At 46.6% G+C, this 13,451-nt stretch overlaps 1 long non-coding RNA gene across 1 annotated transcript; it reads left to right on the plus strand.

The window, feature by feature from the left end:
* Positions 1-1,270: 1,270 nt before the first annotated feature.
* LOC147121755 (uncharacterized) lies at positions 1,271-10,299 on the plus strand. Its single transcript, XR_015077614.1, has 2 exons — positions 1,271-5,494; positions 6,289-10,299. It is a non-coding gene; the product is annotated as an uncharacterized LOC147121755 (long non-coding RNA).
* Positions 10,300-13,451: the final 3,152 nt, after the last annotated feature.

The raw sequence follows: 13,451 nt of genomic DNA on the forward strand, positions 1-13,451 counted from the left end.
GCACTCTTGATTCTTAAACCAGCACTGATTCTGGTCGTGCGTTGTCTTTCCACAACGGTAGCATTTGGAAATGCTTGCAGTAATTTGATCCTTCAGCACTGCTACGATCTCTTCGAAGGTCTGGTCCACTGGTTTAACTGGTGCTATTAGATGTTTCAAGAGCCCGTATGTTTTTGCTCCCATCGAATTTAACAAAGTTATTGCCTTGGCGTATATGGCTACGCAATATATTCCTATGCGTTCCCCATACGTGGCCCTGTCTTCTATTTCAGCATTAAAATCATTAATATTTCCTCGCTTAGGCATCTTCTTCTCTTTCCGAGAACAGCACAAGTATTTCTTTACTTATTATTAATTTTCTTCTCTTCTTGAGAACACCACAAGTATTGCTTTACTTATTTCTTGTTTCTGAAAATTCTAATTAATTTTCTTCTCTCTTCTTGAGAACACCACAAGTATTGCTTTACTTATTTCTTGTTTCTGAAAATTCTAATTAATTTTCTTCTCTCTTCTTGAGAACACCACAAGTATTGCTGTACTTATACTTATTTTCCCTCTCCTTGAGAACACACCAGCCTTTCTGAAAAATCTTATTACTTTCCTGAAATTCTTAATAATTTCCAAGATGGCGGTTTCCCGCTTCTTCCTTCTTCTTCAGCGGTTTCCCCGCGAAAAATGGCGGCTTTCCCGCGCTTCTCGCTCTCCCCGCCCACTTCGATGGCGGTTTTCCCGCGCTTCTCGGCGCTCTCCGCCCACTTCAATGGCGGTTATCACCCGTTCCCCGACGCTGACTTTCAGCCCGAGTGCGGCTCTTATCAGCGGATGCGATCGATGGCCCGGCTGCGCCTCGCACTTGAAAGCGGGCCCCGGCCTCTGGCTCACCCGCTCGCATGGATCTTGCTCGCTCCCTCCCGGGCTCTGGCTTACCCGCTCGCGCGTTTCACCGCGGCTCTTATCAGGGATTGCGATCGCCCTTATCTCCCGATCGGTGGCACTGTCTTTGCAGCCAACGCTGCGGCTTACCCACGAGGTTATGGAGGCTTCAGGGTCCTAATGCCTGTCGCTTCCAGCCTGTCGGTTCCAGACTGGTGAGGATTGAAACCTCTCTTCAACGTCCTGTCTTCGGACGAAGCCGCCGTGGAACAACTGCCGCAGGGTTCGAATCCTGACTCGTCGCCAATGTTAAGTCTGTGGGTTGTATTATAAATAATCACAGACTCCACTGTTAACAAAATAAAACACGTCTTTACTATTCAGAGGCTCGGGCGATTCTGCCCTAGTTAACGTATCACAACCCTTATATACTGGTGTGGTCACTATCGGTATTACAGTATACATGAGCCAATAGATAGTGCCACCCTAAAGTAGTGCTCTTAAAGGCGAACGGTTACATTCTATAGTTCCCTTAAAGGTAAACGGTTACATACACAACACTTTCCACACCCGTAACAACTGCTCTTGGCTTGGGGAGCGCGATTCCCCTCCTGATGCCATTCCTTTTTAGCAGGAGCTGCAGGCCTCGCCTCATGCACCTTTCCTTTTGAGGAAGGCACATCCCTACTCTTGTTGTTCCTGTAACTTATCGTGAGCTGATCAAGTACTACTTCCTCCGTGGAGCAGGGGTTAGTGGGGTCAAACCATGCCTTGGCCTGCTCCCTCACCGGCGGCAAGCAATTGGCGACCAGACACCGGAGCCAATGAGCCCTTTGGTCATCATTTAGCGCGTTCCGGTCCGGTCCTCCCGGGCAGCTACACCGATACACTGGCCACAACCTTCCGGCAAAAACCCGTGGGGGCTCTCCCTCTAGCTGTACCGTCCTTTCCAATCGGAGGAACGGAGTTCCGTCACCCTCCCCTATAATCTCCAGGATCTCATCCCGTAACTCCTCATACGCCTTGTGCCCTCTCTTGCTCTCATCAGGGAGACACTGGAGGAGCGAGCTGTCCAGGGAGAACAGCAGCATTTTGGACTGTTCAACCCTGTCGCAGTCATTAACTGCTGCGGTCTGCTCCACGTCCCTAAAATGCACGGAGGGATCTCCTGACTCGGAGAGTTTTGGGAGGTGACTTATCATTTCCCTTAGCTGTCGTGCGCTATGGGGCATTATGATCTGATTCACGAGAGGTCAGTCATCGCCATTCGCTTGGTCCGGACCGCGTGGGACACATCGGTGCCGGTCCTGACTCTGCTACCTGGGGTTGCTCTGCCTCAAGAACCCCTGTGTCTGACTTCTCCGTTTCCTTCCCCGGAGTCCAAGACTCATCATAGGCAGGAGGTGCTGAGGGCTCGGGGGTTGGTACCCTAACTGTCTCTTGTGGAATCGGTCTTTTGGATTCCTTGGCTAACAGTAGCTGGCTCGCTGGCGGGTTTATGAGACACACCAATCCGTTTGCCTTGGCTAGGGCCATTCTCAGGTCCTCTAGCTCCCGGTGGCAAGCGCTATGGTCGGTGTTCTCAGACCTATCCTGCATGGCCATCTTATAGGCTGCCCTGGCCCCCAAGATACTTTCCTCCTGTGTCGCTACCTGTTTAGCTAGGCGGAAACACCTCTCTCTCATTCTACCTTCACTGGCCTTGGCCTCAATGACCTGACATTCCAAATACTCTATCCGGGTCTCATGGCGGTGAGTTACGGATTGGCGTTCCTGATTCAGTGCGTTAAGCGATTGAATCAGTTTCTGACCTCCCGCAACCTTTTCCTCTACTTCTGTGAGCAGCCCTTTGATCTGGGCTGTCTGTGCTACAACGACCTGGTCCAAAAGCTGGACTTGCTTCTTGTAACACATCAGCCAGACCGCCTTTTCTACCGACTTCTTATTCTCTTTGCCTTCTGTCCACTTGATGGCTGCGTCTAGCGGACGCCTATCTCTTAGTAGGTCGGATATCCACTGTTTTGTCAGGTTTACCTTCCCAAAAACATAGTCCGCTATCCTTTCATCCATCACATTTCGTTTATTCAAACCTTGATCTAACGCGCTACATTCCTGCTGCCAAGGTCCTGCCGCGGTCGCCATTTCTGTAGGGGGTTTCTCTTGCTCGTTCTGGTCTCCTACCAGGCTTCGTGCAATAATTACCCTTGAGTGGTTTGACCCACTCTCCCCTACGGTTCTAGACCTTGGACTTAGGTGCAGGGAACTGTAGTGCAGAGAAAGACTCAATAGACCAGGTTGAATAGCACGAAATGGATGCTTTTATTATTAAACAGTTTGCAGCATTATAAAATACATGTCATAAGCACAAATTAAAGCGACTACAAGCATGCACATATCTATAAACTTAATTCCATGGAAATGGGAAACACACGGCACATCGAAAAAGGGGAAACACATTATGATTACCCTTACCCCCTCCCCTAGACCTAGACTAAGTTTCGACCTGAGGAACTCGGAATCATGCTCACCACTTTCAGATTTGCAAAAGAGGGGATTCGCAGCCTTTTGGTACAGCTTTCCGTCGTCACGTGGATTTGGAAACTTCTGGCGCAGCTTGTTTTTCTCTCTCTCTCAGGTGATGAGGCAGTGGACACAGCCTTGATGAGCGCTCGTCATGGTTGAATCTGTTAACAAGCCGTTGAAGAACTGGATACACATGGGAGAATCCGAGAGTTTCTGGCCGAATGGTATGTCGAGGCCCTGACTGGCTAGGCCCGGAATGTCTTTTTATTTATTTCTCGCTCCCGCCTGGCTCGGCGGTTTTCCAGAGGGTGTCTTCTCCTTCGGCCTGGGTCGTCGATGATCTCCCGACAAAAGTACCCGGGCCACCCTCCTTCGTCTTCCCGTCGTAGTCGAGCCTTGCCTGGCCGAGCTGGCTTCCCAGCCAAAGTCTTCTCGTCGTCACCGAAGTTACGAATTGTACCGAAGAAGTGAATCATCCTACGAATGAAGCGTAGCCGTCGAGGTGAAGCGTTGCCCCCAGTGTGTCTTTACGAGAATCGCCAATCGCGCCTGATGGACTTTTCAAATCCATAGTTATACTCTTTTGGGACAGTCTTATCTCCCGCCAGATCATAGTCCAGTCTTTGTAATATTTTTGGCGGGCAGAAATCTCTGCAGGGGCGCTTTGTCTTGTAACGGGAGCCGGTGATAGCTTAACTGGCCTTCCTGGCCGATAATGTCTTTTACTTTGTCACCATAACTCGGTTCGCATATTGATCGGTCTGGAGATCGCCCTTGATGGCTGTTAAACGGTTTTTCCTTTGTACAGTAAATGGGTTTAAGTGTTCATTCAATTGTCCGCCCATATCTTGATGGGCCCCATCCTGTTACCTGAAACTGTCTTGTACTTAGAATCCAATTAATATGTATGCCCATTTCCCTGAGTTTCGGTTTCCCGATACTGGCTTTCGCGGGCTTACTGTCCTCAATCCACAAGCCTGTCTGGCTTGCAGTAACAGAAATCAAATGATCCCAGAAACTGATCACGAGGTCCGGCGGCCATTTTGTATGCCCCTTTTTATCAAAGGGTTTTCTGTATAAGCTTCTTTTGGCCAATAAAGCTGTATTATTAATCCTGTTTTCTTGCGTGATTAGTTAATGAAAATTTTCGAATCTTACAGGCTCGTCTTACTACATTCCTGGCCACCCTAAAACTGGGTGTGCCGTGGTTGATATGGACGCTCCCAATTGGTCGATGGGATTCCAAGTTCCCACCCATTCGTCTCACCAAGCAGAACTGATAGCTGTTATTCTTGCCGCCCACTATACAGCATCGGAAGCAACTAATATTTGGTCTGACAGTAGTTATGTCTACAATGCAGTCATGGCCTTGCCTCTACCACAAAAATGAATACTGTTCATCAGATGGTAAACCTTTATTACATTCTGGTCTCCTCCGTAAGCTATGGAAAGTGCTCCAGGAGCGAGTCGCCCCCTGCTTTGTAGGAAAGGTAGCAGCCCATCGAAGGGATTAATCACCCCACACCCGAGGTAACAATGCAGCCGACCGGCTTGCTAAGGAATCCGCAAAGAACGGATTGACAGTGCCATGGTGGGTGATGGATAAATCCCAGACACCCGTTGTAGCAGCTGCTACTTAAAGTAAAAGCCATCGATTTGTTAGAACTCCAAACTTCGTACGCTCAAGTTATAGCATAGCACTATCGGGGGTGTCCGCTACCACAACCCACCTCGTGGGCAAATTCCACAGTGCTCCAGCGCAACGATGGAGAAAGCCCCTCCCTGTCAATGATTAAAAGTAAGGATGGTAATTTAGTTTGCATTCCTCCCCAACTTAGAGGAAATGTTAGCCCTCTTTCATTCCCAGCTAACGGCTGGACATTACTCAGCTCCTACTACACTACAAAATTAACACACGTCTTTTGGTGGCCAGAAATGGAACAGCATGTAGAACAATATGTTAATCGATGCCTACCATGTTTGCAAACTAACCCCCCTCCTTGTTCTAATTGTGCCCTACTCAGGTCGCAGCCTCCTCCTGATGGCCCATGGACACACTTAGAGATCGATTTTATTGATCCCTTTACAAAGTCTCAAGGTAACTATGAGTATGCTCTTGTGGTGGTTGACCAATTTACAAAATGGATAGAGGCCTTCCCAACCAGGGACAATAAGGCGCGTACTGCAACACGAATCCTTTTGAGTGAGGTGTTCTGTAGGTAGGAAATACCGATACAGGTGGATAGTGACCAGGATCCACACTTTACAGGAGAAACTTTTACTGCCCTACAGGACATGCTCCAGATAAGGCATACATTGCACATCACCCACAATCATCAGGGATTGTGGAAAGGGGTAATCGGACTTTGAAAACCATGTTGCGTAAATTATGTACAGAACACCCCACTCAATGGGCTAACATGATGCCTCTATGTTTAATGGCAATATGTTCTAACCCTCACAAGACAGGAGTAAGTCCATATGAGGCTGTGACTGGGAGACAAATGCGGATATCGGGACATGTAGCCTTGGGGAATAACACGCCTCTAAAATTACAGCCTTGTGGTCAGAAGTGATTACAGACACTGATAGATAGACCATGTGAACGAAGAACATGGGCAGGTCACGAAATCAAGTCAAACGATGTTTTGATAAAGTTAGGCCATTCGAATATGGGGTTGGGGACCAAGTGATGTTACAAAAGTTTTCCCCTAAAAACATTCCTTTGATGTGAAATGGACAGGCCCCCCACACCATAACTGGCAAATTAAACCCAGCTGTATACTTATTGAACGTTCCATAGGGTCTGAAAGGAGAACCTAAATTGAAGTGGTTCCATACCAATCAGATGAAAACTTAAGAATTAAGATATTACGTTTGGTCTGTCTACAGGTGAAAGATGTGGACCTACACACTTTTATTGACACTCGGAAGTGCGGTGAGCACGATAAACGTGACGAAAGCATTTGGATTCACTATTACTATCTGCACACTGGACAGAGGAGGTGAATGTGCTCCACTCCTAATTTACAGAGCAGAACCTCAGGTTCTTGGTGGACACAAGAGATCAATGGACTGCAATGAAACGTATCGTGGGTATCTCTCAGTTTGGATAAGGAATAGTTCAAGGGATCATGTAACAACAGACTATATGACGAGTTGTGGTACTCTCCGGGGAGGAGTTTACATGTGAGAAATAAAAGAAGGGTATGGAGTATGTATTAGGTGTGAGGTAAAGGACAGAAAAGGCCCGAATATATGGACATTTCTGAAAAAGAATAATGGGGCCTAGGAACAAGTAAAAGAATCAAATCAAGGCCCACTAGCATCAGAAAGCAAAGAGTACATTCAATTGTGTTGTCCTTGATGGTGGAAGAAACACAAAGGCCAGTATTCTTGCATTGGGTCTAACGTCAAGCCCAATTACAGTAGTCAGGACGGGGAGGAAGATGAACCCTTTGCAGCAACCTTCAAGCATTGGGGAAATTATAACTACCCGAAAAATGACGGTAGTGGGAAAGGTAGAGTCACGGTAGGATTTGAGGATGCATGAAGGACAACGGGTACCTCCACAGCGTTATGCTCATACTATATGAGAAAGAGAATAGCTCAGATTCTCAGGATCAGGAAAAGGAGGGACAATGTCCTCAATTAGAATCAGGACCTGGAAATGGTCTCGTAATTATCCCTACCCATAAAGCAGTATATCATCAGGTGATACCAGAAGTGGTCCCTGTTATTCTGAACTTAACGGATTTAGTATTGTCAAAATGGTGTACCAACAAAACAGTGCAGTAAACTCAAGGAACGATACAGCAGGTTTTTAATCAATGTTGGGAAAAGGCCACCTTGTCCATAAGTGTAGAAAAAGCACAGAATGCATTTCGCCATGAGAACCATGAAACAAGTCAAGAAAAGGGTAGGCGAAAAAGAGGTTTGATAAATGATGGACTCACCGGTTTTAATACAGCCACCTCAGTGATTAACTTTATGGATTTGGCAGCTTCACAGATACAGTTACAAACAGTGCGGGAGAGATTAAAAAATATACTCAGCAAGGAGAACAGTATAGAAAGTGAAGAGCTGGGGGAAGATCAAATAATGATCGTGCATCTGTGGGACATTATACACAAGATAGAGAATCATGCGAAAAGAATGAATGATCTTATCAGAGAGGACAGAAATGCCTCTGACCAAGTGGCTCATAATGATGTATGAGCTATGTATGGGAACTGGTTAGTCGAACAATCCCGGGAAAATCTAGAAATTATTAACAAAGGACGTCTCCCCTCTTGGGTAACCAATAAACATTTGTCAGGTCTATCTCGTTATCATGACGATGCAGAACTATGTAAGATTAGGAATTTGATTAAGGTCCATCCAGTTAAACACGAATGTCACAAGGTGGGGAACCAGAAATTATTGGAACTAGTAGTACGAATTCCCAGTCTTATGAATCAAACTATGCCTAATTCCCTGTTCAGAGTAGAACATATTGGGTTGTGAAAAGAAATGCCATTAGTCGATTCCTGACAGCACCCCAATGGTTGGCCTAATTAGAAGAACTAACTTGGGTAGAACCGAACCTGCAGAGATGCAGTAAAAGTGAGGATGCCCTCATTTGCCCATGTGATTTATATGATCATTCAGAAGACACATGTGGTTTTAATTAGAATAAGGAGGGTCTGAACTGTACTATGGAAGTGACAGGTCCATCTGATGTGAGAACCAGAATGTACGAGAAGGAAGGTATTGTTTTACCACTTTAGAAAACTATCCTCATTGGACCACTTAAATGTTCAATTAGCCCTGGAACCTACTGTGTCACACCTACCAAAACCACAGTCATAGGAGAAAAGGCCCTCCTTGCAGTGGCCACACCTGACCAACAGGTCTTACAAATAAAAGATAGCTTGAATGTAAACCTAGAGGATTATGTCACTAAATTTGGGTATGACATCCCTGAGCTACCTGAAGCCTTAACATAATTAATGAGTCAAGTGAATGCCTCCCAACGCCATTACTATACACTAGAGCAAGGGAATAAAGCTATAGCCAAGGAAATTCCAGGCGGAGGAGATTCGACACATTGGTGGGAAATGGGAATGGACATGGAAATTCCTCCCTGGATTAGAATAATTTCACACTTATTGGTTATAACCCAACTCATAGTGTTAATACGCTTCCTGCTCTACACCTGCTACTTGAGGCACCTAATGCATCAAACAAGGCTACAATTAACCATGATTAGAGCACAAAATCTCTTGGAAATAAATAAATATGGAAAGCCAAAATCTCACAAGAATTTAAAATGAGGGGTCGGCAAGAATGCCTCTTCCTCAAGGTGGGGAATTGTAAGATATAACTTACCTGCATGTTGTGATGTTTTTAATGTGTAATAATGTTTTTTAAATATATTACAAAAGTAACTGCAATGTATGTTAAGTTTAGCTAAACAGGCCGAGAAGTAAAGCATGATGGTAAAATTAAGCCAACATTATGTTAACTGCGAGAATAGTGCTGAGGTAGTGTAGATTTTCTGTTATGTTAAAAACAAAAAGACAGTGAAGGACAAACATTAATTAAGTTGCAAAGTAAGATAGAGGGTATTCAACATCTAACATCCCTTATCACTGAAGCTGTAGACCAGGGTAGGGAATGAGCTATGTGAAAGGCAAAAGACATGGGGGGAAAAATTCGGTATTGCCCATTTTGGGGCGCTAATATCGGCTGGGCGCAAAGTTTAGCGCCCGGTGTTAATTATCGCCTCCGACTGAAAAATTTGTCTCTATTGCCCCTGGAGCTGATTTGAGCATTAAATCAGGCGCTACACACCTCTCTTAAGGCACAAATGTCAGAGAGCGAGGTGCTACCTCAGAACACTATTGAAGCTCAGGCGATGCCACTTACCTTGGAAGCCAGACAGACTGGCGCCGTCCAGTTCTTAAAGGGGAGGGGCCATCTTGCTGGCCAGCCACACCCTGCTCATTGCAGCCTTGAATCTCTGCCTGGAGAGACCTCAAAAGCAATTGTGTTGGAAGCACTAATGGATAGGCCCAGGGAAAGAGCTCTGCGCTTAGGAACCTTCAAAGTGGTGCTGAGGGCCAAAACTCCTAAGAACAGCGTTAAAACCAAAAATGTTGCTGACAAGAAAAGGCAGGAAGCACCCGCCTTTAAATAGCGCTCCCCCAGCCCCTTCCTGACTTGAAAACGTTCCCCTCTACTTGTGGTTCCTAGCGGTAGGCGCTAAGGTAGGGGGCGCGACTCAATATCCAGTCTGGGGCGCTACCGGGGCGTTGCACGCTTGACTGACGTCACGATCTGCAGGTGCAGGAGATCGTGGCGGTAGTGTTTAGCGCCGCCGCAAAACGACTGGTCAATTTCGTGAGCGGTGCTAAAATCACCGCGCTCGGGCGCTAAGTTCCTAGCGCCTCTGGGAGGCGCTAACGGGAGGCTCTAACCAATCGATTATTTTCCCCCATAGAGTCATAGACATCTGTCGCAACCCGTAGGAAGTTTGTTTGTGTAAAGATTTTCAGAGAAAAGCTCATTCAGCAAATGGGAGGGAATCATAGACCGTACTATTGAAGGTCAGGGGATGATTGTATTAACAACCGGAATGGTGAGATAGCCCAAGCAGCTGCAAATTGCCACGTATTTTGAGAGGGAAAAAGATATTAAAAAGCAGCAATTGAACACCGGAGGCAGTGCAGAAAACCCAGATAAGAGAGGAAGAAAGGCTACGGTCAACAGAACACAGCAAAAGAAAGAGACCCCGCCGCAGTCGCTCGGAGGACTTCTGCCGAGGTTCTAAGGAACAGACTGTCGACTGTCGTTTTGTTAAGTATTACTACTTTGTACTGGATGTAAAGTACTTAATAAAGCTGTTGTGCTTTCAAACAATATACCTGTACCCAGAGTGGTTTGTTGTCGTCACGAACAAGTCTCTTCTGTTAGATTTATAAGAACATAAGAAATAGGAGCAGGAGTAGGCTATTCGGCCCTTTGAGCCTGCTCCGCCATTCAATGAGATCATGGCTGATCTTCTGCCTCAACTCCATTCACCGGCCCTACCGCCATATCCCTTGATGTCCTTACTAGTCAGAAATCTATCAACTTCTGTTTTGAATATACCCAATGACTGAGCCTCCACAGCCATTCGGGGTAGAGAATTCCAAAGATTCACCACCCTCTGTGTGAAGAAATTTCTTCTCATCTCAGTCCTGAATGGCCTACCCTTTATCTTGAGGCTGTGGCCCCTGGTTCTAGACTCCCCAGCTAAGGGAAACATTCTCCCAGCATCCATCCTATCAAGCCCTGTAATAATTTTGTATGCTTCAATGAGATCCCCTCTCATTCTTCTGAATTCAAGAGAATACAGACCTAGTTTACTCAATCTCTTTTCATACGACAGTCCCGCCATCCCAGGAATCAATCTCGTGAACCTTCGTTGCACTCCCTCTATGGCAAATATAGTCTTCCTTAGGTAAGGAGACCAAAATTGTACACAGTACTCCAGGTGTGGCCTCACCAAGGCTCTATATAATTGGGATAAGACTTCTTTACTCCTGTAATGAAGGCCAGCATACCATTTGCCTTCCTAATGGCTTGCTGCACCTGCACATTCACTTTCAGTAACTCATGTACAAGGGCAACCAGGTCCTTTTGAGCATCTGCATTCCCCAATCTTTCACCATTTAGGAAATACTCTGCCTTTCTGTGTTTTCTACCAAAGTGGATAACTTCACATTTATCCACATTATATTCTATCTGCCATGTTCTCGCCCACTCACTGAACCTGTTGAGATCCCCTTCAAGCCTCTTTACATCCCCTTCGCAACTGACACTGCCACCTAGCTTTGTGTCATCAGCAAATTTGGAAATGTTACATTTAGTCCTCTCATCCAAATCATTGATATAGATTGTGAATAGTTGGGGCCCAAACACCGATCCTTGCGGTACCCCACTAGTCACAGCCTGCCATCCTGAAAAAGACCCGTTTATCCCTACTCTTTGTTTTCTGTCTGTTAACCAATTCTCAATCCATGCTAGTATATTCGCCCCAATTCCATGTTGTAGTGTATGTACCTTTAAGAGAGAACTACTTTTACAGCTCCTGTATACTGTAGTACCGGCAGTGACCACACCTGTATATAAGCCTTGAGCAGGCATCTGTACTGTTAGTCTTTAGACTACCCTCCTCCAGTAAACACCTGTTGATTGTTAATTTACAGCCTCCGTCTAGTTATTGGAAAACACCATACTTTAAGAATCACGGATTCAACAGTGGCGATGAGGTCGATTCGAATCTACCTGCAACTCTGCATTTCCTTTCAAGGATTCGCTCCGGGAGGACGGTGGAAGAAAGTCGAGGGCAGAAGCACCGGCGTCGACCACGATCAACCGTCCAGTCATCCGGCAGAGAGTGAACACCGCAGGGGAGGTGGTTGAGAGCTGGGCTTGGTTCTCTAGCCACGACAATCCAGCAACAGACTGGCAACAGGTACAGCGCAGACCCTTCCCGGACAGCGGCGGCTGGAGCCGACCGACGGCACAGAAAAGGCTGAGCAGCGTCGACGGGGTAAGAGAGAGGGTGAAGCGCACAGGGCGCAGCCAGGGGTTGAAGACCGAGCTGCGTCGACGGAAAACAAAAAGAGAGAGAGGGTAAAGCACAGCCGGGGTTCAGGACCGAGTGGCGGCAACGAGAGAGGCGTACAGGAGAACGCGCAGAGCGCAGCCAGGGCTCAAGGGCTGAGCAGCGTCTGCAGGGAAAGAAAGGAAGCGTGGGAGACGCCATTTGAGCCGCGGAGAAGAAGGGAGAGCGCGGGAGGCGCCATTTTAGAAGCCGCAGCGGAGAAGAAGGGCGAGCGCGGGAAGAAAGGAAAGCGCGGGAGATGCCATTTTGAGCCAGCGGAGAAGAAGGGAGAGCGCAGGAGATGCCATTTTAGACAGTTTAACCACACCCAGGGATGCCGAAGAGTGGCAGTGTCACTGCGTTCGACAATGAAGTCGAAGATTGGGCGACATGTGGAACGCATTGAGGTGTACTGCAAGGCAAATGAAGTGCCAGATGCTAGGAAAGCACTGGTTTTGTTGAATTCCATGAGTGCAAAAACTTATGGGTTACTGCGAAACCTAATAACCCCAGAGAAGCCAGTGGATAAGGATTTCGAAAGCATACTGGAAATCCTACAGGACCACTTAAACCCCACACCGCTGCTGATAGCAGAAAGATTTAAGTTCCACAAAAGGAACCAGCATAAAGACGAAAGTAATGCTGAGTATTTAACGGAACTGCGCAAGCTATCGAAACACTGCCAGTTTGGAATGGGACTAGCAGATACGTTAAGGGACAAGTTTGTGTGTGGGATTAAAAGTGAAGGAACCCAGAAACGGCTTCTATCAGAAAAGGATCTTACGCTGGACAAGGCTTTCAGCATGGCAGTATCACATGAAGCAGCTGCACGGGGCGCTGCAGAGATACAACGGAGACCGCAAGAATATGGCACCAATGAAATGTCATATGGAGCAGGGAAGTGTTATCGCTGCGGCAGAACAACACACGACCAGAAGGATTGTTGGTTCAAGGACCAGGTGTGCAGACAGTGTGGAAAAGCAGGACACATAGCAAGTGTCTGCAGGTCAGGGAAGAAAACCAGCAGCAAGAAATCTCCACAGGAGAAGTACAAAAAGGTACATAAGGTAATGGACAGTAGTTCAGACGAACAGAAAAGTGATACAGACTCCGGAAGCAAGGAGCTGGGTTGTCTGAAACTACATAAGGTAATCAAAATGGAGGATCACCAGACTATCTGGGTCATGCTCAAGATAGACGGAGTCCAAGTGAAAATGGAATTGGACACAGGATCAGCCCTAACAGTCATAAACCGAAGGGACTACAAGCGACTATTCTCACATATACCCTTGAAAGCTACAGATTGTCTTGAAGACATACATGGGGCAAAAAGTCTACCCCAAAGGAAAAATAAGGGTGAATGTGATATACAAAGGCCAGGAAATACCAAAAATGGACCTATATGTATTGCCAGATGGAG

The sequence above is a fragment of the Somniosus microcephalus genome, chromosome 3 (assembly GCF_052327205.1).
Source record: "Somniosus microcephalus isolate GS21.2 chromosome 3, FLI_Smic_1.0, whole genome shotgun sequence".
Lineage (NCBI taxonomy): Eukaryota > Metazoa > Chordata > Chondrichthyes > Squaliformes > Somniosidae > Somniosus > Somniosus microcephalus.